Genomic DNA, 27,006 nt, shown 5'->3' with positions numbered 1-27,006 from the left:
CATATATGTTCTACAGTGGAATTAAACTAGAAATAAAGATTTTTTTTAATCCTCAGTTTGTTTGGAAAATAAACAGCATACATTTAAATAATCCAGTACTGGTCAAAGAAATACAACCACAATTAGTATCTAAGCTGTGAGAGAATGTTAAAGTGGTGCTTAGAATCTGTAGCTTTAAATGTTTATGCTTAAAAGGTTGAAAGCCAACCATCCATTTTTTCATTTCAAAAACCTAGAAAAAGAAGTTCAGTTTCATTCAATAAACTGGAAGGAAGGAAATTACAAAGAAAGAAGGCATTCTATAGAGAAGACTGACAGATTAATAAAGTCAAAGTTGTTTCTTTGAAAATATTAGTAAAATGTATAAGCCCCTACTAAGTAAAAAGGAGAAAGCTCAAATTAACAATATAGATATAAAAAGGAAACATTTTTAGAGATCCAAGAAGTATCTAAAGGGTAAAATATTCTGAACATTATGTCAATACATGTGACAACTTACATGAAATGGACAAATTCCTTGAAAAATACAACTCACCAAAATGACACAAAAAAGTAAAAATTGTGAATAGTGCTATATCTTTTAAAGGCATTGACCCCATAATTAGAAATCTGCATCTCTAATAATGTTCTTTAACCTCATTAAGTCTCAGTATTAGGTCTTTGTTGAATGTTTTTAGAAAATTTAAAACTTCACTTTGGCTGACAGGTTCTACACTAAACTCATTTTCCATATAATTAAGGTTGATTTCCATTCAAAGGTTTACATACCTTTTGTTGGAGTTTTATACCATATATTCCTTCTTCCAACTTCTAAACCCTTTGAGAAGTAGACATGACGTAACTCAGTTTAGAATAAAAATGTCAACTTTATGTGGGTGGAAACTGGGTAAAAGAGTGTGTTTATATCTGCATGGAATCTTATCCCTATTCCAACTGGATTGACTTAACTTGCCCTGTTGAGTTTACCATGTAGATGACAGGAGAATGTATGTGGGTTTGGGCAGGCAAGTTCTAAGAGAAAGTGAGACTGGTGTCATATGTGGCCAGTCTTTTGCCCTGTCTCACCAAACAGATAAAGCAGAGAAAAAGAGAGTCAGAATGGTGTTTTGTTACCTGTCATCCTGAGTGAAGCCCTACTCTTATGCTCTTTTTTTCCCAAGGAGTCAAACCTACCTTGTTCTCGTGGAACTGTAGTTCTACTGCCGACCTGCTTCTAGTTCCTTATGTCATCTGGGTCCTGTGCTCTATTTTGAACAAGTTTTTGTAACTTTTGTCTTCCCCAGAACTCTTCTTTCCTATCCTCCCAAGAACTTTAAACCTGCCTTTTGTGGACACTGCCAGTTTTTGCACAGCCATCTCAAAAAAAGTATTGAATTCTTCCAATTCTAGATTTTTTTTCCAAATTTTAATTCTAGTACAATTAACATATGGTGTTCTATTAGTTTCTGGTTTGCACTATAATAGTGTTTCAAAATTTTATCCATTACTCAGTGCTCATCAAGATAAATGTACTTTTAATTATAGTACATCTTGTGTATTCATCTATTGATGGATCTAATTCTAGAATTTAAAGGATAGTTGATATGTTCCTTTGCTCTCCACTGTCAATTCAGTGATTAGTGTGCCACCTTTGTGTATCAGTTCTTTCCCTTCTAACTCTTACACTGCCACCTTTCTAATTCTTGGTATTGGTTCACTTCTGTCCCTCTTGGGGCACTTATTATATCTTTCTTGATATGGAGTTGTTTGTGTTTGTCTCCTCTTGTGGTTTGTGGGTTTTTTGATGACAGAAACTCTGTCTTATGCAATTTCATCTTTCCCTGTTCTCCATGATATTAGTACTGAATAGGGCTTGATTATTGGCTATATTAAAGAATTTGGTGTCAATCAATCTTGAATATCTAATAATATATTTTTCAGAATTTTGAGGAGATTGACATAAAAATATATGAAGGAAATGTATTATATCTCCTATTTTAGAAGTCTTTGGGCATAGCTTAAGATTTTTATCTTAGGTTCTTAAATTATACATAGTATAAGTAATGTCAGTTTTATAGGGCTTCATATAACTCTATTATAGTCTTTAAGGTGTAATCATATAATTGGCTTCTATAAGCTACCTATCAATTCTTTCAATTTCATTACTTCCATTACGTTTTTTTTTTTCAGATAAAGATGAATGCCGTGTCTCATCCAACACTGAAAATTTGAAGTTTAGAAGACATTTACTAAGTCAAATCACCTCAAGTAAGTCTGATCTTATCCATTTTAACACAGCTTAAGATTGATTTAACATCTAAAGAATTAAGTCCAGTATCTGTGACACTTTGAACTCTCAAATTTCTCAGAATATCTTAGAGTTGCCTTGTATATTGAATTACTGGTCTTGGAAAATAGTGGAAAGATTATCTTTTTGTAAATTTCATATGCTTCCTAAAATTGTAATGTTTCAACTCGTGGTATCATTTTAAAAGTGAGATTAACACCTCAAAATGTTCCTTTATTTTTCATTAAGTCTAGTCATTAGGTCTTGACTAAATGTCAAGCGTAATGTTTTCAAAAGGTTTTTTTTCCCACTAAACTATGTTTTTCAGTTTTTTTAAGGTTTTGTATGGCTTTTCTAAATGATTTATATATTCGTGATCATCGAAGGGAGATATTTAGTAATGAACTAGTGCTTAAACCTTAAATGTTTATTCAAAAACTTAGCTTTAAAAGTCATCTTGACCAATGTCAACTAATATAATTATCTCCTGATGGTCTTCTGTCGTCATTCACTCTTCCTCCATCCTGTATTCCACTGCCAGATAGATCTGCATATAGAACTCCAATACTTTTAAAACACTTTAATGGCTCCCCACTCACTGTTGGATGGAATCCATGTTCCATTGCATGGCATTCGAAGCCCTCTACCCAGCTCCTAAAAATATCCTTCACCTTAGCCAACTGGACTCTTTTCTGTTCACTGAATTCTCACCATTCTTCATGCCTCTGTGGCTCGATGTGTACTGTGTTTGTTACTTCATGTTTTTTCTAGGATGTTCTCTCCTTCAATCTTACCGTGTCCTCTGCTTGTTGAAATCTTGTGCAAATCCTCCAGGCTCAGGCCAGGTGCATGCTCCTCCATGAACTTTCCCTGATTGCTCTAGCTAGAAGCACTAGCTTTCACACACTCTGTCTCCGTCTCTCTCTCTGCTGACTTCATCCAATATTTTGTTTTTATCACTGTCCTAGCACATTTTACCAGGCAGCTTTATTACTTGTGTTTATGTCCGTCTTATCTCCCATCATAGGTTGTGAGGACTATAAATAAAACCAAACTTCTTGTTTAATTTTTGTTTCTCATGTCATTCAGCATAATCTTAATAGTTCTTGGTAAATATTTGCTTAATAAATTAGTAATGTGCCTGGATTTTTCTTTTATCATCTGTCTTGCACCCTTATAGTCACATATGGTCTGTATTCATGGCAACTATTTATTCCTGTTCTGCACTCTTGGCAAACCCCCCCCCCACTCTGCCATCTTATCCTAGGAAAATACTGACCATAGTGTAAATAACAAGATACAGTCAGTTCCTAATCTAAGAAAAAAACTGTATTCCAAAAGTTCATATCTAATTCTGTTGTTTGGAATGCGGAAAACATTTTTTTTCCACAAAAACAATGTTATAAATAGTGGTTAGATTCTCAGCCAGGCCTCCCAAGACTATTTAACTCATATGTACCAGTGGTACTTTAACCACAGGCAGCTACCATGCATAATACTGTTTTGCAGAGAAGTTTTAGCTTGGAGTGTGGAATCACATCTCCCATGCCCTAGAAGCAGGATAGTACCTTTCTGGGTTGCTCAAGACACAGGAGAGCCTGAGCTGGAGCTCTGGCAGTGGCTCAACATATCACTGGATGCTCTCATGCCAGGAAGTTTTTGGCTTTCAGTATTTGCATAAAAGACATTGACCTGTAGGTTACTGATACTCTCATGTCTCCTAAATTGAGGGCAAGGGAGCATTTGCTCTTCTGGTCCTCCCCACAGTAGTTCATTGTAAACGACTCTTCAGCTGTTTGATCATATGGGTGGGTCATTTTAAGTACCGTATTGACATTTTACTACTTCTCCCTTTCTGTTGTTCTATGAACTTAAGAGAAATGAATATATCAACATGGAAAGTACTTCTGTCTATAGAGAAAACACATTTATAGGCATCAACCAACCCTGTGTTTGACATCCTATCAGATTTTGTGGACAAGTAATTATCATTTCTGTATGGGTGTAGTGATGCTTCCCATGAAAAACCCATCAGTGTATGCATCAACAATGCCAAAGGTTGATAATTTATGTTGTCAGGCTATAAGAATACACTTCATAAATTTTGGAGACTTTAATATGTTTAGTCATTGTAAGCTTTGAGCACATGAGTGAATGTCTGCTTTATGTTTAATGCTGTCATAGGTGCAAAGGGCTAGGGAATGAGAACCAAAGATACTAGGAAAAGTTGACTTTCCCTCCAGGAGCCAGAAATACAGGGAGTGAAGTATGGAAAAAACACTCACAGTGCAAACAATATGTTATTAATTGCCATAAAGTACTTCATGAAGGTAACACATGCCCTTGGGGGTATCAGAATGGCAATATCATTATGATTTCAGTTAGTCTTAGAGGAATGGTAAAGATTTAAATTTAAATAAAGAGCTAAGAGAGGAAATGATATTCCAAGTTGGATTAACAGCATGATGGAGAAATAGAGGTACAAACAAACAAATCAGCATTACTGGCTGGAACAGAAGCTTTAGTTCATGTTGGGTGAAATAATAGGTGGGAAAATTATACCAGTGCTTCAACCCTGGCAGTGAATAAAAGTCATCCATGGATATTTTTAAAAATACAAGTCCCTAGATCTTTCCCCAGAACTAATAAATAAAATTTCTGGGGCACAAGATATACGCCTGTTTATCTTTTAAAGCTCCCCGAGTGGTTGAGAACCACTGAATGAGAAGGATGGGCCAAATTTAGGAGAGCCATGAATGCCTTGCCTTGGAGTTGGGCCTTTGTGTCTCAAGCAGTGGGAAGCCCTCAGAGGTTTCTGAGACGGGTGACATGATGGAATTCATGTTTTGCCAAGATAAATGATTCATCAACCGCATGTGAATGGAAGAGAAATAAGAAACAGCTTGAATTAGAGCAGTGGTGGCGGGAAAAAAGAGAAGGTCACATTTTTAAGGGTACTTAGATGTGTGGGAGTTGGCGATGTCAGCCTTGACCTCAGCATGATTTGTTTTATAAACTGATTATACAACTTCACCCTCATTAATTTGCTCTCTTTTCTCTTACAACCTGGCAACTTAAACAGTAATTTCAGCCAGTTTGCATTTAATGGAAGGAGACCATTGTCTACTCATGTACACGTCTAACTCATAATAGTAAGTGAAGTTATGTGTATGAGGAATATAACCTTTAACATAATCATTATAAAGCATTTAATAACCACCCACACATGCAATAACACAACCCCAGTCCTGCAGGAGCGTGCCAAGAGCTGGAGTCACAAATGTAAGACAGCTATTGGCACGTAATTCCCTAGCATTAAGTTGAAATTGGAAGAAATATTCTAAATCATGTTATGCATTTTAATATTTTTAGCATCGGATTTGCTAATTGCTTAGCTTTTGTGGTAGTAGGCCTGTGAATGCCTCTTGACATTAGCAGCTCTGAGCTTATGCTTCCCTCCTGCCCACATCTGCAGCCCCCTTAACTTCTTGCCTCTCTTTCAGGCCCATCCCCACCTAGTGTTGGTCATGCGTGCCCCTACTTCATTCTCACCCAAGTGAGCCAGAGAGAGGAGGTACAAAGGAGTTAGCATTTAAGTTCTTTTGTGGCATTGACTAGCCATGTGGTCCTGAGGAATCTCTTTCCTGGCTGATGTAGGACATGATAGCTATTGGGATAACCTACTTTTGGAGTCTCAAACAGTTCCATTAAGTTGGAAGTATGTCATACCTGTTTGATATGTTTTGAATATTTTGTGTTTGGAGACAATGAGCCATATTTATTACATGGCAGAGAATGAGTTCAAGGCGTGATGTTTTGATGTGACCTGCCCCTTTAAAAACAAGACTCAGATCATGGATTTTTTTTTTTTTAAACCACTCTCTTGGCCATTATATAATCATACATGACAACAACTTCTGCTATGGTCTTCTTTGTCTGTGACAATGAGCTTATCGTTGTGCTTTCAGTATCTGCGTATCCCCTGAGTTACTTTTCTATAGTTATTTAGGGTTTCACCAATCATACAGATTTTGAACCAGAGAATGGACGATCTACTTAGATTTAAGGGATCTTGTAGAAGAAAGAGAGAGAAGGGAACTGGCATTTGTTCAGTGCCCACCCTGTGCTATGGTCTTCACACGTGTTTTATAATTTTAACTCCCATTTTACAAATGAGAAACTTCAGATTTACAGACATTTGAAAGATTTATCTGACATCAGAAATCAAAGGCAGTTTTGGGGCACCTGGGTGGCTCAGTCAGTTAAGCGTCTGACTTCGGCTCAGGTCATGATTCTTGGGTTCAAGCCCAGCGGTGGGCTCTGTGCTAATGGCTCAGAGCCTGGAGCCTGCTTCAGGTTCTGTGTCTCCCTTTCTCACTGCCCCTCCCCTGCTTACGCTCTCTCTCTCTCTCTCTCTCTCTCTCTCTCTCTCTCTCTCTCAAAAAAAAATAAATATATAAATAAACATTAAAAAAAAAAAAAAGAAATCAAGGGCAATTTTGATCACAGGTCTGGCTATCCTAATGGCTAAACAGCCTGGTCTTAGAAGTCTGCATGACATATTTGTGGGAAAGGTTACTGAACTCAGAATCAGGAGGTTTGAGTGCAGGCTTTTACCTCTGTCACTAACAACCTTGAACAAGTTATTTAGCGCCCTCAGCTTCAGTTTCCTCATCTGTCAAATGTGGATAAAATTGGCTTTCCTGACTATTTGGGGTTTTGTGAGAAATATCAGCTAGTGAATTTCAGTATGATTTTATCAGTTTGAAGTGGAAGATTGAGATATTTTTAATTCAAGCAAAAATAAACTTTAAAAGCCCAAAACATTAAATGAGATGAACTTGGGCCGATTTTGCAGTATTTCACTTCTTAACTTTGCTCTACAAATTTTCTAAAATAATGTTTGTCAATTTTCCAGGTCTCAAACACTGTAGTGTGCCAAACTGCATCACTGAATTTAATATCTCAATGTAGCAGAGAGAGTCCTGGCAACATATCAAGTACTTCCTTTTACTTACCAGCAGCAATCATTAGTTTCTATACCGTATCAAATAGGTCTGAACTCCTGTAGATACTGAAGCAATGTTTATAGCCAAGGAGGACTCAGAAGATTCTAAGGCTACTAAATAGTAGTAGACCTATTGGGCTAGAGTTGATGTTAACATAATCAGAACAATTCTTTATATTTTAGAAGTTTTTCTAACAAGCCTCAGTAATAAAGTCACATTTTGTAGAACTGATTTCAATTTCACAAAACTTGTTTTCAGAAATGATTCCAGGTTTCAGGACAACTTTCACAGGTTATAGGATGGTGAATACTGAAAGGCAGCTCTGAGCTATTGCAATCCACTTAGGCTTCGTTCAAATATACACATAAGAGATAAGAAATTTAGGAATTATAAGTTATATGCTTACGTTATAAACACAGTGCTATGAATGAAATGGCAGTGAATCTGAGATATACCAAGATCATGTCCTAGACTTACCCAAAACCTTTACCCAGTAAAGCTCTAAGTCCCTTATGTATCAGACTGACAAAAAAAAAAAAAAAAAAAAAGCAAGCCTTAGGAAGGCCAGCTGACAGAATAGAGGAATAGTGTTAGACTCCAGGTACGGATCCAGAGGAGTGCACGTGTTCAGTCTTGGATTCAAAAGTGTGTAGGATTCTTCTGCATCTGCTACACTCTGTATCTCAAAGAGGGTTTCCTAGTCCTACAGCGCCGACTTCCACATGGCTTCTCACGTACCCACACTGTGCCTGCTTCCTAGATCTGGTAGCTGGATGACTCCAGTTAGGACCTGGTCAAGTGAAAGTGGTCAAGGGGAAGTGGACAAAGTAAAGAAAACAGCAGAAATTGTGGTCAGATTTGGTCCATAGATGTGTCCTGTTTGCACAGTGTTTGTTTTAAACATGAATTAGTTATTAACTAGTGTTATTTTAACTAGTAACTAATTTAATTTGTTTTTAACTAATGTACAAATCCACTTTCTGGGTTCTTGTGAAAATTGAACTGTTCATGTGACAGTGATCAGCTAGAGCTGAGGGTAGGTTAGCTGCCCCAACTGGATGGGAGGCTGGGTTTTTCATTCTCACAGCCCCACCCCTGGCTGTTGATTTTCTTTACATAGAATTCAGAGGACAGTTAATGTTATTCCTACTGTCATCTATATGAAACTAGGAAATGACAGATTGGTAAGATGGTATATTTCAATACAAGGGAAAGACAGTATGTTGGTTTCCCAGGGCTGTCATGACAAGGTACCATAAACTGCGTACCTTTAAACAACAGAAATGTATTCTCTCACGGTCCCTGAGGCCAGAAGTCTTAAATCAAGGTGTTGGCAGAGCCATGCTCCCTCAGAGACCTCTGGGGACACTCCTTCCTGCTTGTTGTAGCTTCTGGTAACCCCATGCTTTCCTTAGCTTCTGGCAGCATAACCCCAAACTCTGCCCCATCATCTCATGGATGTCTTTCCTCTGTGTCCCAGTTTTCCTGTTCTTGTAAGGACAGCTATCATATTGCATCAGGACCCACCCTAATCTAGTATAATGTCATCTTAACCTAATTATATTTACAGAGACCCTTCCAGATAAGGTTACATTCACAGGTACCAGGGGTTAGGACTTTAAGTTAACATTTTGTGGGACACAATTCAAACTGTAATAGGATGGCATATTTCTTTGGGGAGTGCAGAGTAATAGTTTAAGAACAGAGATCCTTGAGGCAGAGTGCTTGTATTCATATTTACAACTTATTTTCTATGTGATCTTGCACAGGCTGCTTACCCCTCTCAGTGTCTCCATGCCCTCGTCTATAAAGTGAGGATAATGGTACCTACCTCAAGGAGTTGAAATGAGTGCAAGATCACTTAATACATATAAATGATTTAGAACAGTGAATGGCACATACTAAGTGCTCAATAAACTGAACTATTACTATCAATTATTATTAGCTCCTACTCATACACAGTTTCTTTACATAGAGAGAGTATCAGTGCCAAAAATCTATTATTTATAATTCTATGAAACAAATCATGGATGAACAAGGAGCAGTAGATAGGAATGATGCATGAAAAAGAAAAACTCCCAGGACTTGAACCAATAAAAAAAGAGAGTGAGAGAGACTGAATTTTAATAAGATTTACTCTTTAATGCAAATAAAGTAATTCTAACACATTTAGAATGCTTAGCTTACTCATTTTTTTTAGATTACCTGCATGGCCTCTAAATGTACTCGAAATCACTAAAGACACAGGCAACGTCTTCAAACCTAGAGCCTTAGACAATGACCATTGGAGTGGTGAGCACATGGACTGCAGACAGTAATGGGGAAGTTACACCAGGGAGAACATCCAAGGAACACATGACTTCTAAGCATCCCCACCTGTCTCCTTGGAGGCATGTTATTACCATCTTCCTTCCCAAAAATACTTGGGTTGAAATTATCCTTGTTTCCAGTCCCTGGGTCAGAGATTGAGGCTGAATAATTATTTGAATATCAACCAAACTTTTCCTCCTAATGGAACAAATATTTTGAGATATATTATTTTGTTTTTCCACATAGCCTTTATGTAAGATAACCATGCAACTTGAGTTTTTTTAAAAACTGATGGAGAAGGTTTAAAGAAATGACAAGACTTTTTTAAGTACCTGGAAGAAAATCATTCTGTAGGCTAGTGACTCTGGGGTTTGTAATACTACAGAGTATATATGCCTCCTTCTCAAAGATCCTTCTACTCTGGAAACATGAGAATATTCAGATAGAAGGGACATACATATACGTTACTTATGATTGTGATTTTATTTTAATAAAAGAAGTTAGGCTGTTTAATTTTTGGCGAAGAAGTGGTGTTTTATAGTTCAAGTGTTACTAATTTGGAACATTTTGATTAAATGATGAATTCATCAGGACTCCTTTGGTTGCAAGTGAAAGAAAGCCAGCCCACGCCAGCTTATGAAAATAAAAGGAACTTAATTGTTTACATAGCTATGGTTTCCAGAGGTGCATCTGGCTTCAAGCATGGTTGCAGCCAGGAACTCAAATGATCTCATCTGGACCCTTTTTCAGCTCTGCTGGTTTCTTTATTCGTCATTATTCAGACAGACATATAACCAGTAAAATGACCACCAGCAGCTTGAGACTGTCATCTTCCTGGTGTAGCAATCTCAACAGGAAGAGAACTTGTTGAGCCGCACATCTAGCGATTGGCCACAGAGAAGATATGGATCAACTCAGTTTGGCTCCACATGTGGTGAATAATCACTGTGGCCCAGGGAACGGAGTATTCTGGTGGGCCAGCCCGGGGCGTGTTCACCGATGCTGCCACAGACGTGCATCCAGTGACTGAAAACCCCACAGGGTCTCAGGGAGTGAGGGAGTCTTTCTCCAAATGAATTAGAAGAAGAGATTTGGGAATGTGTACTGAGAAGACCAAAACTGTGGTAAATTCAGCCATTACAAATGGTATGTGAAGTAACTCAGAAACTGTAACTTCTGATTTTACAATGACGTGTAAAGAACTTTCCACCTTCTCCTGTTAAAATGTCCATTCAAAACAAAGGAAATAAGAAACAAAAATTCCACCTTTTTTTTTTGATAAAAAGTGGATGACATCAGTACTTCTCATAAATATGAATACAGAAAGTGTATGATACCATGACTTAGTGGAGTAGAGGAAGGCGAAACCTAAGCACCTACAGAAGAGGATAGTGTCAGGAAGCAGTTTTACCTTATAGAACCTTAGAAGGTTCTGTAACTAAAGGTTAGGCTGAAGGAGGAGGTGAGGCATGGCACTAGAAACAGATGACCAGCTGAAAGTCTGTAAAAGGACCAGCTGGACACCCAGGTCCTTGTCTAACCCCAGCCAGATAAGTACCTTCCCCCAACCCAGAAGATGGGGACACAGGAACAGTGAGCACCAGGAGCCAGATTTCTAAGTACCAAACACAGTGTTAGAGGATTTTCCAGAGAAACAGAATGATCCCAGAGAAAGTCCCCGTAGGGGTTCCCCCACAGAGAAAGCCAGCTTGCTGCCCTGGTTGCTTTTCAGTGACACTCACCTTCAACAAGCTCCCTCCCCCCCGCCGACACAGACAGAGCTGCCAACTTGCTGTACTAATAATTTACACTTAAGTAGGAATAGACAGCCAAGGATCACCAGATATGTAGGTATGACTCCAATATGATAGAGATAAAATAAACCCAAAGGACACAAAGGAAGAGCTCTGATGAGACAGAAACTATAGAGACAGCAGTAAGAAACTAAAGAAACAAACTATAGGGGCACCTGAGCAGCTCAGCCCAGGTCATGTCATGGTCATGAGATCAAGCCCTGCTTGAGCCCTGATCAGCTCCGAGCTGTATGGAGCCTGCTTGAGATCCTCTCTCTCTCCCTCTGCCCACTCCGTCCCTGCCGCTCTTGGTTTTGCACACACACACATGCTCTCTCTCAAAGAAAAAAGAAAGAAAAAGAAAAGAAACAGGTCTTTAAAAATGTGAGAAGGTTTTGCATAGAAAATAAGTCTTTTTAAAAAAGGAGAATTAAAGGAAAGGAAAATTAAAGAACGGGAAATAACTCCCAAAATTAGAAATCTAAAGGCTAAAAAAAATTCACTGAGCTGTTGAAAGATAAATTTGAGGAAGAAGTCATTAGTGACATAAACCAGCAGGTCCAGTAGCAGCCCACTAATACAAGAGAAAATGGGAGAGAATCATCCAAGAAATAACATAAGACAGTTTCCTAGAACAGAAGGAAAGATAAGTCTTCAAGTTTCAAGAGAAGGAAAAAATTGTCATATGTAAAGTGTTTTGAATAAAAGCAAACAAGAGACTTCTCAACATCTGTGCTGGTACGGAAACATCTAAATGTGTGAAAAATTTTCTTAAGGGGTAATTTTATCATAAAGAAAGCATTTCTTCCTTTACCTGAGACTTGTCAAATACGTCTAAATAGTCTCAAGTCGTTTTTAAAACAATATTTCACTTATAAATCTTCCATCATTTAAACTTACTTAAATTTCTGTATATTCTGAGGTACACCTGCAAATTTCTGTCAGATTTGAGGTATTTTCACGGTACTTAATCTCATTTTTCTTCTTTTGCTTCACTAATCCACTCAACAGATTATTAGAATGAACTTTTCCCAGGATACAATGGAGTTGGTTAGTCCAACATCTGTAGTTTCATAGTTTATAATCAGTGACAATAAATGTGATTAATTTAGAAACTCACTGATGATACTCGGGTATGTGATAGCAGGACTTGAAAAATGTTTGCCATTTTTTTTCTTTGTCCCAACATACAGTGATTTGAAGTTAACAGAATTTGGGCCTTACTCTCTTAAAATGTTTGGCTTTTATTTTTATATGTGAATAATATAGAATAATAATATATATAATAATAATATACGTGAACTAATAATATACTAATAATATAGAATAATATAATAATAATAATATACGTGAATAATATACTAATAATATACGTGAACTAATATATAGAATATTAGTTTTTATCTTTTTTTTTCTCAGTGAAGAAGGCAGAGTCCCAAATGGTATTTTCTTCCAGAAAATTAAAAAGGACCTCACAAGTTGAAATTTAGCAGATATATTTTTCAAATTTTAATTATCTGAAAAAATAATGTTTTTAGGATTCAGTGAATATTCTTGTTGACTGTATGACTGATAAAGTATTTTATTATGGTATCATTAGATTGAAAGTTACTCCAAATTGCATTTGGTTTTAAAATATTCTCACTTTTAATCTGGAAATACTATAAAAGAATTAAAATGTTTAGGTACAGTGCACTTTCTCCTTTCTTTTTGGATTAGTTTCTAAAGCCTAATGAAATGGAAGGCAAGTGTCTTTTCTCAGTTAAAAAAAAAAAAGTTCTATTTTATTCCTTAATGTACTATAATGAAACCAAAATAATATAGAAAACTCAAGACATGAAAGAGTGCCAGGATGGTTCTTGCCAATATAACTTTTTAGAATTGTGCTGAGTAGCTTTTGCTATAAAACTAGACCAGCTAGTTTATTATGTATTCTCTAGGTAATGACATTTTATAGAGGATTTTTGTAGTTCTTTTGGGTCAGCAAGGTCAAGAACTTTAAATTAGAATTATTAGAACTGGAAGGCATCCTCTTATTCACTTTCTAATTGAGGGAACTTAAGTCCTGAGAAATCATGATTTACCCAGGGTCACACAGCTCATAGTGAAGGTTGGAAGAGAATCATGGCCTCCTGGCAGTCAGGTCAGTGATCTTTGTAAAAGACTTTTTGGATTTATTCTTACCACCATCATGTTATGTTTCAGCGCCCATAACTTATTGTACTGGGCCCAATTAGCAAATTAGAAGTTTATGTTTAATCTCCTAACGCTGAGGGAACATTTAGAATTAGGAATATTGACAATAACAAAAGCAGGAAATGGCAAGAAACATTTTGAAGAAATTTTTGCGTAGGTTAGAAGATATCCCTTGATTACACTCTGGTCCTGGTCTCTAGAGGGAATTCCATTGTTCATTATTCTCTAGGACCTAATTCTGCCTTCCAGAAGGTTCTTTCTTGTTTGTTTTTTTCCAAGGTCAACTCATGTCGACATTGGGGAATATGTCCTCCTTGGAGGCTATGTAACCTTTATTTCCTACTTTATGTCCCTGCAATTTTAGCTGCATGAGCATTGTTTTAAGGGTCAAAGGCTTATAGGCAAGGCTTGTGGGGTTTTTGTCCATGTTATTTCCTCTGAGAGTTAGTTGGCTCTGATCTATCTTCTTCCAGTTAATTCCATGTGCTAGTAATAGAGTGACTACATGTCGAAGACTGGCAGAGTTTTAGTTTATATCTCTTGTGCATGGTGAGTAATAATGCCCTTTCACTCTGAAAACTATCCCAGTTTGGACAATAAATTAATATGGTCACTCTAACCAAAAAGTGCACCAGAAAATCCTATTTTATTCCTTTGCTTCCTTAACCCTGTTCCTCTCTCTCTCAACTTTCTGGGTGCTGTACTTCACCAGATCTGCGGCAAGGCTGACTTCCCTCTGTTTACCTGAGAAAACCTAATGGACCACTTTTGCTCAAAGCTTTTCAGCCTTCTTTCTTACTGTATGAAATCCAGAAGTAGTCAGTGTTTCTAGCCCTTGGAGCCCTCAAATTTCTGGATTCTCTGTTCCCTCTCATTTCCACTCTCAAATCTCTTTAGTTATTGCCTGTGCACCTTTCTTTCTTGTAAATTCTCAGTAAGAGCAGAAAGTAATATTGTTATTCTAGTATTCTGTTTTCCATCTCCTTTTCCCCCCAGCTATACACTTGGTAGATACCACTGTGCCTTTGAAGCTATCTTAGGCATTTAAAATAATTGAGGTATACTTTACATTCAGTAAACACACAGCTCTTAAGCATTCAGTTCAGTGAGTTTTGACAATCGTGTACATCTGTTGTAAACCACTACCCCAAATAAGATCTAAAATACTTCCATTACCCCAGATGTATGTCTCTTTCCAGTTAATTGTCTGCTTTGCTCCCCTGAAGGCAACCACTTTTTTTTACTTCTATCACCATGGGTTCCTTTCGGCAGGCAATATTTTTATTAAGTGTTTTGTGACTACACGACATAACGATCTTCCCATCCTTTACTCAGTTTCTTTATTTGCTGCTATGTGGCTGCTAAGCAGTGGCCATATATTTTAGTTTTTTTGTTTGGTGTGCTCCCCACCCAAAGATACCAGTTTTCATGTTGGTGAAAACTACTGTAATAAATGGACTCCAAAAAGTATAATAGGTTAAACCTAGTCAAAGTGTACTTATTGCTAATAACTGGTGTATTGAAGGCATTCCTAATCTGAAGGTGACTTTCTGTAACGTGGGCCTCTGAGGCCTCCAGCGGTTGGGGAAAGAGCAGGAGCACACACCTCACATGCTGCAAGGTTCAGGTTGAACCTGAGAACCGACCTTCAGCCACTTGCACTGACATCCTTCTGGGGAAGACTGTTCCTAAGACCACTATCCATAAGTTACCTGGGGTACCTGAGGAGGGTTTAGAAATGTCGACTCTGGCTGGGCAGCCACTTCTCAGTGACAGCTGCACACTGTGACAGGGGAGAGTAAAGTCAGGACGATGTTGTCTGTGGGTTAACATGGTTAATGTCACAGCTTCTATTTTGTTTTAGTAACATAATACCATTTTGCTTTTCTTTTTTGTCTTCATGTTACTTCCCTTGCTTTCTTTGTGTTGTACTCTTTTATGCCTTTTGAGTGAACATTTTAGCATTTGAAAATAAAAACAATGGTATTGCTATCTCTGTGGTAATGTTCAAAGTAAAAACAACTGACTTGTTTTTAGATTTTTCTGGTGCAATTAAGATTATCTGTGGTCATCAACAGAGACAATGGAGTCTTTTTAAAAAATTCTTTATTTTAATTCCAGTATGGCTATCATACAGTGTTACATTAGTTTCAGGTGTAACACTGAAACAATACAGTAATTCAGCAGTTTTGCACATGACTCAGTGCTCATCAAGATAAGTGTACTCTTTAATTTTTTTTAACATTTATTTATTTTTGGGGCGCCTCGGTGGCTCATTCGGCTAAGCGTCCGACTTCAGCTCAGGTCACGATCTCGCAGTTCGTGGGTTCGAGCCCCGCGACGGGCTCTGTGCTGACAGCTTTAGAGCCAGGAGCCTGTTTCAGATTCTGTGTCTCCCTCTCTCTGACCCTCCCCCGTTCATGCTCTCTCTCTGTCTCAAAAATAAATAAGCGTTAAAAAAAATTAAAAAAAAACATTTATTTATTTTTGAGAGAGAGTGAGTGGGGGAGGAAAAGTGTGGGGGGAGGGCAGTGCTAGAGGAGGGAAGAGGATCTGAAGCAGGCTCTGTTATGACAGCAGAGACCCCGATGTGGGGCTCGAACTCATGAATGGTGAGATCATGACCTGACCTGAAGTTGGACACTCAATTGACCGAGCCACCCAGATGCCCCAATAAGTGTACTCTTTAATCCCCATCTTCTATTTCACCCATTCCCCCACCCACCCACCTCCCCTCTAGAAACCGTCAGTTTATTTTCTATAGCTAAAAGTCTGTTTCTTGGTTTGTCTCTCTTTTTTCCCCTTTCTTTGCTTGTTTTATTTCTTAAATTACATATATGAATGAAATTACATGGTATTTGTTTTTCTCTGACTGACTTACTTCACTTAGCATTAGCATTATACTCTCTAGCTCCATCCATGTTGTTGAAAATGGCAAGGGGCGCCTGGGTGGCTCAGGCAGTTAAACGTCTGACTTTGGCTCAGGTCATGATCTCACAGCTTGGGTGACATTGGGTTCGAGCCCCATGTCAGGTTCTGTGCTGACAGCTCAGAGCCTGGAACCTGCTTCGGATTCTGTGTCTCCTCTCTCTCTCTGCCCCTCCCTCCACTCACACTCTGTCTCTCTCTCTTTCTCAAAAAATAAATAAACATTAAAAAAATTTTTTTTTGATAAAAAAAGAAAATGGCAAGAGTTCATTAGTTTTTATGGCTGAATAATATTCCTTTGTGTATGTGTGCATGTATATGTATACGTGTGTGTGTGTGTGTGTGTATCACTTCTTCTTTATCCACTCATCGGTCAGTGGACACTTGGGTTGCTTCCATAACTTGAGTCTTGTAAATAATGCTGTGATAAACATAGGGGTACATATATCCTTTTGAATTAGTGTTTTTGTATTTTTTTGGTAGATACCCAGTAGTGTGATTACTGGATCTTAGGGTAATTGTATTTTTTATTTCTTGAAGAACTTCCATTCTGTTTTCCACAGTGACTGCACCAGTTTGCATTCCCACCAACAGTGCACAAGAGTTCCCTTTTTTTCCACGTCCTCACCAATACTTGTAACTTCTTGTGTTTTTGGTTTTAGCTACTCTGACAGGCGTGAGGCAATATCCTTATACTTCTGATTTACGTTTCCCAAATGATGAGTGATGCTGATCATCTTTTCGTGTGTCTCTTAGCCATCTGGATATCTTCTTTGGAGAGATGTCTCTTCGTGTCTTCTGCCAATTTTTAAATTGGATTATTTGTTTTTTGGATATTGAGTTGTTTAAGGTCTTTATATATTTTGGATACTAACCCTTTAACGGATATGTCATTTGCATGTATCTTCTCGCATCTAGTAGATCGTCTTTTAATTTTCTTGGTTCTTTCCTTTGCTGTACAGAAGCTTTTAATTTTGATATAGTCTCCATAGTTTATTTTGGCTTTTATTTCCCTTGCCTCAGGAGACATACCTAGAAAAAATGTTGCTACAGCCAATGTTAGAGGAAATAATTTAAGTCAGTAAAAGATAAGGACCCTGATATTACTTGTATTCAATATAGAATAGAATAGAGATCCTACCAGAGATCCTAGCCAGCAGAATAAGGTGGGGGGTGGGGTCATAAAAGAAAAGGTGTAGGAATGGAGATGAAGAAAAAAACGCCGTCATTGACAAATGATATGTAGAAAATTTCCAGAACTCTATAGCTAAATTCCTAGAATTAACTAGAGAGTTAAGCAAGGTTTTTGGATGCAAAATTAGTATAGGTAAGCCAATTAAATTTCTGTAGACCAGCAACAGCAACAACAACAACAACAACAAGACAGAGAATATAATTTTAAGAACAATTTATTGTGAAATAATTAACATCCTACATAGCCATGCTCTACTTTTTCAAAACTAAGAAGTTGACACTGGTACAATAATGTTAACTAACCTATGCCTTTATTTGGATTTTCCCAGTTTTTCTACTTACACCCTTTGTCTACTTCAGGATCAAATCCAGGTAGCTGTATCTATTTAATCCTAATCCAATTTGCAGCTATTCCTTGGTCTTTTCTTTTTAGGGCCCTGTCACTTTTGGAGAGTAATGGTGAGGTCTTTTGGAGACTGGACCTCATGATTTTATCATACAACATGACATTACTAGTAGTGTTAACCTCGACCAGTTGGTGAAGGTGGTATCTGCTGGATTTCTCCATGGTAGTTACTATAGTAAATGTAATTTTAAAATTACACAGTTTACAATATAGAATGTAATATACAACACAATATAAATAACATTTGGATAAATCTTAACAAATAATGTCTATGACCTTTATTGAGAAAACTATAAACTTCTGTTGAACATTAACTATGATCCAATTAAATAGAAACGCCCTATTAATGTATTGGGAGACTAAAGTTTGCAAAGATGTTAATTCTCTTAATGCACTTAGAATCAGATTCCTAACAGATTTGGGGAGTTTTAACATTACTGCTACTCACGCTATTATTATTTTTATTGTTGTTGTTATTTTGGTGATACCTAACATTATAATTCTGGACTTAAAAGATGCTCAACATCACTCATTATCAGGAAAATGCAAATCAAAAGTACAACAAGGTATCACCTCACACCTGTTAGAATGGCTAAAATCAAAAACACAATAAATAACCAGTGTAAGGAAGTGGAGAAAAAGGAACCCTTGTGCACTTGTTGGTAGGAATGCAAACTAGTGCAGCCACTGTGGAAAACAGTAAGGAAGTTCCTCAAAAAGTTAAAAATAGAATTACCCCAAGATCCAGTAACCGCACTAGTAGTTATTTACCCAAAGAATACAAAAACACTAATTCGAAGGGGTACATGTACTTGTATGTTTATAGCAGCATTATTTTTCAAGAACCAAATTATGAAAGCAGCCCACATGTTCACTGATAGGTGAATGGATAAAGAAGTGTGTGTGTGTGTGTGTGTGTGTGTATGTGTGTGTGTGTATATATATACATATATATATATGTATATATATATGTATATATATAATGGAATATTATTCAGCCATAAAAAGGAATGAAATCTTTCCATTTGCAACAACATAGATAGAGCTAGAGAGTACACTGCTAAGCAAAATAAGTCAGAGAAATACAAATACCACATGATTTCACTCATGTACAAAATTTAAGAAACAAAACATATGAAGAAAGGGAAAAAAGAGAAGAGACAAACCAAGACATAGACTCTTAATTATAGAAAACAAACTGATGGTTACCAGAGGGGAGAGAGATGGGGCATGGGGAAAATAGTGATGGGATTAAGGAGTACCCTTGTCATGATGAGCACCAAGTGATGTATGGAGTTGTTGACTCACTATATTGTACACCTGAAACTAATAGAATACTATGTTAAATATACTGGAATTAAAAACTTAATAAACAAATGAGAAGAAAGAAAAGAAAATGTTATGTGATTATGTTCACAGTTGTAAAAAAGACATTAGAATTCTATAGAAAATTATATTTTAAAAGGTCAATCAATAGAATATTGGTGTAAAAAATTTTTTAAAGAAGATGATCCAAAAATTACAAAGATACTCCTGAAGAACAAAGTGTTTCTCCTCCTTATTTAATGATAATATAAAACTAATAATTAAACCAACATGTTGTATAAGGATATAAAAGTTGGTCATTGGAAAGAATAGAAAATTCAGAAACAGATCCATCTATATATAGAACTCAGATTTCTTTTTTTTGTAATTAAATTTTTTTACATTTATTTATTTTTGAGAAACAGAGTGAGACAGTGTGAGTGGGGGAGGGGCAGAGAGAGAAGGAGACACAGAATCTAAAGCAGGCTCCAGGCTCTGAGCAAGCAGTCAGCACAGAGCCTGATGCGGGGCTCGAGCCCACGACCTGCGAGATCATGACCTGAGCCGAAGTGGGACGCTCAACCCAGGTGCCCCTAGAACTCAGATTTCTGAGAGAACTGGTATTGTAGATCAGTGGGGAGAGATGGATAGATTTTTCAGTAGATGATGCTGAGGCAAGAGATTGCTCAGATGAAGGAGAATAATACTGGGTTCCTATCTCACATCATATACAAGATGGGAAATGGTTAAACTACAACTTTTAAATTAATTATAAGTAAACTTAAAGGTAAAATTTGAAGCAGAAGTCAGGAAAGAAGTTGAAGAAAAAAACAACTACCAAAGAAATGAAAACATAATTGGAAGGAGTGCAAGAACAAAGATGGTACAGTAAAATAGTGAGGTCATAGAGATTAGAAATGAGAGAACTGAACCGAGTCAAATACACAAAGAATGACATAACACCTTGAGATTTAAAATATTCGTGTTTGTAATAGGCCAGAACTGCATCATTTATTAACTTTTCTCATCCTGCTGAGTTATGTACCAGAAATCATAAAGTGATCTATAAATTATTGTAATGATGTATCTACTGATAACTCAATTGCTCAATCACTGGTTGAAAGCAAAGAATGGAAACCACTTGACTTGCAGAGGGATTTATTATCACTTTGTCAGTTCAGGGAAGTTTATCAAGAAAGCTTAATTAAGACTTGCCAAATGATGATTAAAACCTATTACTAGTTTACTTAGAGACACCTTGTCCGACCCAAAATAGTTAGAAAGCGTTGTTTAGAAACACTATTAATTTTAATACATATTCTCCAATATACAGTAATATTTTAGAGAAATTTTTTGTCTTAACATATGTCTGAAATGTATTTTTTATCAAAACCTTCCAGCCATAAATGTAGATCACTCAATCTAAGTAAAATGATTGTCATTTAATCTAATTGACAAAGCTAGTCTTCAGTTTCAAGTTTATCTTTCAAATCAGACTTCCTCTGTGGGTAAAAGTCCAACTTGACTTTTCAGCTCAAATAAATATGTTAATGTATGTCTCCATGACGACGATCACACAGCTGAATTCTAATTCTAATATAGATAAATAGATAAGGCACAGAGCCTTACTATGCGTTGCCTGGAGACAGTAAGATACTGCTGCCTTCAATATTTCTTTGCTTTGTGTTTGCTGAAGTCTTCCAAAGTTGCGATGATTCTTTTACAATAATAAGGATACAGAAGATGTACAGTCCTTAAGTGAAAATGCCCTCACTACTCCTTCATTCTGCTATATATCTGAACTTATAATATACTAGCACAGGCCCACATACTCCATTTCTTAATAAAATATATGTTACTTGTATATATACACGATGAGGGAAGAACAAATCCTTGTTGTACTGCCTCGATTAAAGGGAGGATTTCTATGTTTGACATCCTGGAGAGTTTTTATATTCCAGGGAAATGCACTAGATAGGATTAGTGAGTAGTATGCATTTCTTTTGTAAAGTGGGAAAAATGACTGTGAAGGAGGGGAAGAGGAAATGAGAAAGAGACTGACCTTAGCTGCAGGTACATTTCCAGAAAGATCAGTAGTAGAAAAGATGGAAGCTGAAGATCTGGAATTTGATTGCCTTAACACTGTCTGTGTGCACATATCTCTTGGGAAGTCTTCATGTAGCCCCAGTGTACCTCAGTTTGTCGACTACTGATACAGAAGACAGGCAGAGAGGATCCATTATATATATAATTGTACACACAATACCCAAGCTAATGAAGCAAAACTAATGCTTAGAGATTAAGCTTTTCTGAAATAAAAGACAACTGGAATCTGAAGATTGAAAGGGCATAGTGTGTGACTGGGCCTTTTTTAGTAAAGTTGCTGGACTTCAGAAGTCAAGAAAGATTTTGGTGGGGAGCCAGGCAATAGGTCAAGTTATTTATAAGGCAGGAAATTATGTTAGCTTCAGATTTCATGCAGTGCAAGATTTCATACAATGGAGTATACGTAAAAGATTTTCAAGAAAAGAATAGGTAAGAAAGAACTGATCTATTTCTCAAGAAATAGGAAAGAATTGTGACTTTCCAGTAGTCTCATCATTGATAGAAAGGATCTGAGACAAGATGTTTGAGAAAATCAACTGTATAAATACACTTGTTTTGCTACTGGTTTGACTTCTTAAACATAAGAATGAAGCCATAAGTTTTCATGATACCAGTCTCCAAAAGTTAGTTCATGATAAGGTAGAATCTTAGAAAGCATCAACTTTGCTGATACTATACTGAGTGGTGTTATCAAAAATCTTCCCCAGAAAGATTTATTTTGCTTTTTTCTAGGCAAAATAAAACAAATCTGTAAAAGACCTTGTATGCTTAAGTTAGGAAAAGTCCAAATATGTTTATGTTGGTGAGGAAATAAAAAATATACCACCACTGACAGTTTGGAACAAAACTACATAGTTTGTGAGCTGTGGTAAAAAATAAGTATCCTGCATTCCTTTTTGAAAAGCCATCTGAAGAAGTAAAACATATATATTTTTTCAGTTGTAAAGAGGTTTAGTGTCTAAACCAAGTTTTCTACTGCCTATGTACTCTGGTATTTCTCTTCATGACTTCTGTGGTTGACAGCAACAGATGACTAAAATGGAAGTCTGCGATAAGTTTATCTGCAAGAGAGCTGACGGTGCTCTTTGCTCTTGATACTACAGCCAGGGTATTGGACATTTGAGCTGTGAATTGGGTTCTTCAGTTTGATTACCCAGAGGATGGCAACTCACATTCACAGAGCAGATAGACCTGCCAAGTAGATGATGAAGGTTTATTAATTTTACTTCTCTCAGAAGTAAAAAGGATGGTGTAGCAACTTCTTGAGAATAAAGTGCCTATGAAGGGAATAAAAATCAATCCAGAAAAAGTTAAGGATATCTAGAGGAAAAAATTAATAAATAACTAGAGTCATTTTTAGCCTAAGATCAGCAATTAAGAAAGAGCTCAAAGGTATTTTGTTTTCTACCTCATTCATATATGATGAATGATGAAGAATCATTTGATTTGAGTAAGTTACCTTTACCCAAATGTGTTATGTCTTTTGGTCTTGCTGTGAAACCATGAATAAGATTTCTTCAGAAAACGTAGAAAGAACTGACCAAAGAATTGCTAATGAGTTAGGGCTCTGTGTCTCGCAATTGACTAGGTAGAATTCAGAGCTTATTTCAATGAGAAAATGTCCATTCTTCAGTAAGGTAGAAAGAGACCAGAAGCAAAAGAAGAGTGCAAGCTGGCCAGTGGTATTAATGAAGAAAGGGAAGAGGAGGAGAAAGAGTGAAACAGATGAAGGGGAAATTGGAAGAAAAAGTGGTAAAAACAAAAGGCCTCAAACTGAGTCTGCTCCTAATACTGATGAGGCACAGAAAATCAAATCACAGAAACCACGTAATGATACATTTTAAGTGAATAAGAAAACAGTGTTTACTGATGAAGGGAAGTTGGTTCACCAGTGACCACCAATGTAGAAATGTATTGTGAAAGATACCAAGGAAGAGGATCATACCAATACCAACCTTAATAAAGCAAAAGGTTTTGGGTTGAGGATAAATTTGACTAAGAAAAGTATATGAAGAAAGCTAAGGCAAAGCATATGGAGAAAAGACTTTAAAAAAGAGAAGCCAAGAAAATGGTGGAGAAGAAGGACCCTGAACTCATCCTGTCCCACATTTACAACTAGATACCATCCACATCCAAGACAAACTGGAGGGTGATCTGAAGACTGATGAAACTGTGTGCACAGATAGGGCAGAGAAGTGGGCCCTCATAACAGAGACATAAGGAACACTAATCCCCATAGTATTTGGCTTTAAAAGCCAGAGAGGCTGAATTGCAGGAGTTTGTAAAACCAGTGGGACTTGGAACCTGGAGTTTCAGTAGTCAGTGGACTCAGTAGTGGATGAGCAAAGAGGGTGAGTGGTAGTTGGGTCACCACCCTTAAAGAGATAGCAGCCTGCATAGAGAGGCAGCATAAAAACAGTTAACACAAAGCCAGGGGCAAAGAGGAGACAGATCTGTTTATACTGATTTTAGAGCATGTTGGGGGACATCTTTGAAAACGAGGGAGCTGGCAGACACCATTTTCCTCCCTGCGTAAACACAGCCATCTGTGAGAGGCAGTGCTGCATAGACAACAGGTACCTAACCTGCTAGCAGCGGGCCACACCCATGAATTCTCCTGAGGACTCACCCACTCCACGCCTGCTGCCTGGACCCTGGGCTCAGGGCAAATGTTATTTAAGCCCTGTGAGTACCCTGCCCAGCCGCTGATGCACAGCTGCCAGTGTGCATTTGTATCCAGCCACTGCACCATGCCCGGCCTCATCGCCTCACCCCTGCCCCACCCAGCTGCTCTGGTGCACAGACCCCAGCTGCTACAGCACTTCAGGAGATTCAGCATTGGACTAGTGGCCCAGTGTAAATTTTGCTAACATCACTGCTCCACTCCCAAATTCCCTGACAGGTGGAACCCCTCAGAGCTGTCCTGCCTGGGTCCTACTAACACCACAGAGAGCAAGAACAGCCACAACTGGTAGAGAGTCAGTGCAAACGAGTGCACTGAAAGGAAAAGTGACTCAGACACAACAGCAGGGTGTAAACAACATACATAGGATACTCTTCTAAAATGCCAGGTTCTGGTGAACAGGGAACATTGCACTGCAGGGCAATCCAGGACCTCTTCTTCATAAAGTCACTACTTTCAAGAGTAGAAGGCATAGCTGACTTTCTTAACACACAGAAACAGAAGGAGAGGCAGACAGAATGAGACAGAGAAAATTATCCCAAATGAAAGAACAGGACAAGGCCACGGCCAGAGATCTAAGCAAAACAGATATGAGTAACATGTCAGACAGAATTTAAAGCAGTTATCATAAGGATAGCCACTGGACTTGAGAAAAGAGTGGAAGATATGAGTGAAACCCAGAGATAAGGAATAACATAGCAAAAATAAAGAGCTCAATAAACAAAATGAAAAACACGCTTAATGGAATGAACATCAGGGTGGAAGAAGCAGAGGAACGTATTAGTGACCTAGAAGACAGGGTAATGGGAAGTAATCCAGATGAACAAAAGAGAGAAAAAAGAATTATGCAAAATGAGAATGGACTTAGGGAACTTATTGTCTCCATCAGACATAATAACATTTGTATTACAGGAGTCCCAGAAGAAGAGGATAGACAAAAGGAGGCAGAAAATTTAATTGAAGAAATAATAGCTGAAAATTTCCCTAATTTGGGGAAAGAAACAGATATCCAGATCCAGGAGGCACTGAGAATGCCCATCAAAATCAACAAAAGCAGACCCACATCAAGACATAGTGTCATTAAATTGGCAAAATACAATGTACATAAAAATATTAAAAATCAGCAAGACAAAAGAAGTCAGTAACTGGCAAGGGAAAAAGCATAAGGCTAGCAGGAGAGTTTTCAACAGAAACTTGGCAAGCCAGAAGGGAATGACATGATGTATTCAAAGTGCTGAACGGGGGAAATCTGTAGCCAAGAATACTCCATCCAGCAAGGCTATCATTCAGAATAGAAGGAAAGGTGAAAAGTTTCCCAGACAAACAAAAACTAAAGGAGTTTGTGACCCTTAAACCAGCCCTGCAAGAAATATTAAAGGGGACTCTTTGAGTGGAAAGGAAAGGCCAAAAGTGATAGTATAAGGATGGGAAATGCAAAAGTAGTAAAAGTGAATATTTCTGTAAAAAAATGAACCAAGGAACTCACACAGAAGAAAAGGATATAATATATAATAGCATATACCTAAAACACGGGGAAGGGAGGAGAAAAGAACAGGTTCAAACTTAAACAGCCATCAACTTAATATAGATTGCTATGTGCGGAAGAGGTTATTATGTACAAACCTGATTGTAATCCTATATCAAAAGCCACTAATAAACATGCAAAGAATAAAAAAAAGAAATCCAAATATATCACTAAAGAAAATCTGCAAAACATGAGAGACATGAAAATATCAGAGAAGATCTTCAGAAACAATCATAAAACAAGTAATAAAATGGCAATAAATACATACCTATCAATAATTACTTTGAATAGAAATGGACTAAACACTCCAGTCAGAAGACATAGGGGTGACAGAATGAATTAAAAACAAAAATCTCATCTATATGTTGTTTATAAGAGACTCATTTTACACCTAAAGACACGTGCAGATTTCAACTGAGGGGTTCGAGAAACATCTGTCATTCAAATGGATGTTAAAGCTGGAGTAGCAATACTTATATGAGACCAAATAAATTTTAAAAGTAAGACTGTAACAAGAGAAAAAAACACTTATATATATAATAATAAAGGACAATCCAACAAAAAGATAGAACAATTATAAATATTTATGCACCCAACATAGAAGCACACAAATACATAAAAGACTTAATCACAGACATAAATGAATTAATAATTCAATAATAGTAGGGGACTTTAACACCCCACTTACATCAATGGACAGATCATCAAAACAGAAAATCAACTAGGAGACAATGTCTCTGAATGGCACACTGGAACAGATGGATTTAACAGATAATTCAGAACATTCAACCCTAAGACAGACACGTTCTTTCAAGTGCACATGGAACATTCTCCAGAATAGCTCACATATTAGCCCACAAAACAAGCCTAAACAAATTCAGGAATACTTAAGTCATACATACTATGCACCTTTTCTGACCACAGTGTTATGAAACTAGAAGTCAACCACAAGAAAAAAGTCTGGAAAGACCACAAATAAATGGAGTTTAAATAACACGCTAATAATCAATGAATGGGTCAGCCAGGAGATAAAAGAAGACATAAAAAAGTACATGGAAACAAATGAAAATGACCACATAATGGTCCAAAACCTTTAGGATGCAGCAAAAGCACTTCAAGAGAAAAGTTTATACCAATACAGTCCTACCTCAAGGAGCAAGAAAAATCTCAAACAACCTAACCTTACACCTGTAGGAGCTAGAAAGAGAACAAACAAAACCTAAAGTCATCAGAAGGAAGAAAATTATAATAAAGATTAGAGCAGAAATAACGGATATTAAAAACT

At 37.2% G+C, this 27,006-nt stretch overlaps 1 protein-coding gene across 23 annotated transcripts in view; it reads left to right on the top strand.

Annotated features, from left to right (window-relative positions):
- Positions 1-27,006, top strand: part of ZNF438 (zinc finger protein 438) — a 178,118-nt gene that overhangs the window by 78,164 nt on the left and 72,948 nt on the right. For all 23 annotated transcript variants that reach the window (XM_011283665.4, XM_045061095.1, XM_045061100.1 and 20 more), the window contains one exon: positions 2,170-2,247. The gene's annotated coding sequence lies outside the window, so the exon portion shown is untranslated. The remainder of the gene's footprint in view (positions 1-2,169; positions 2,248-27,006) is intronic.

This window comes from Felis catus, chromosome B4, assembly GCF_018350175.1.
Source record: "Felis catus isolate Fca126 chromosome B4, F.catus_Fca126_mat1.0, whole genome shotgun sequence".
NCBI classification, from domain to species: Eukaryota; Metazoa; Chordata; class Mammalia; order Carnivora; family Felidae; genus Felis; species Felis catus.
Note: the sequence above shows the minus strand (reverse complement) of the source record. Positions and strands in the feature narration are given on the sequence as shown.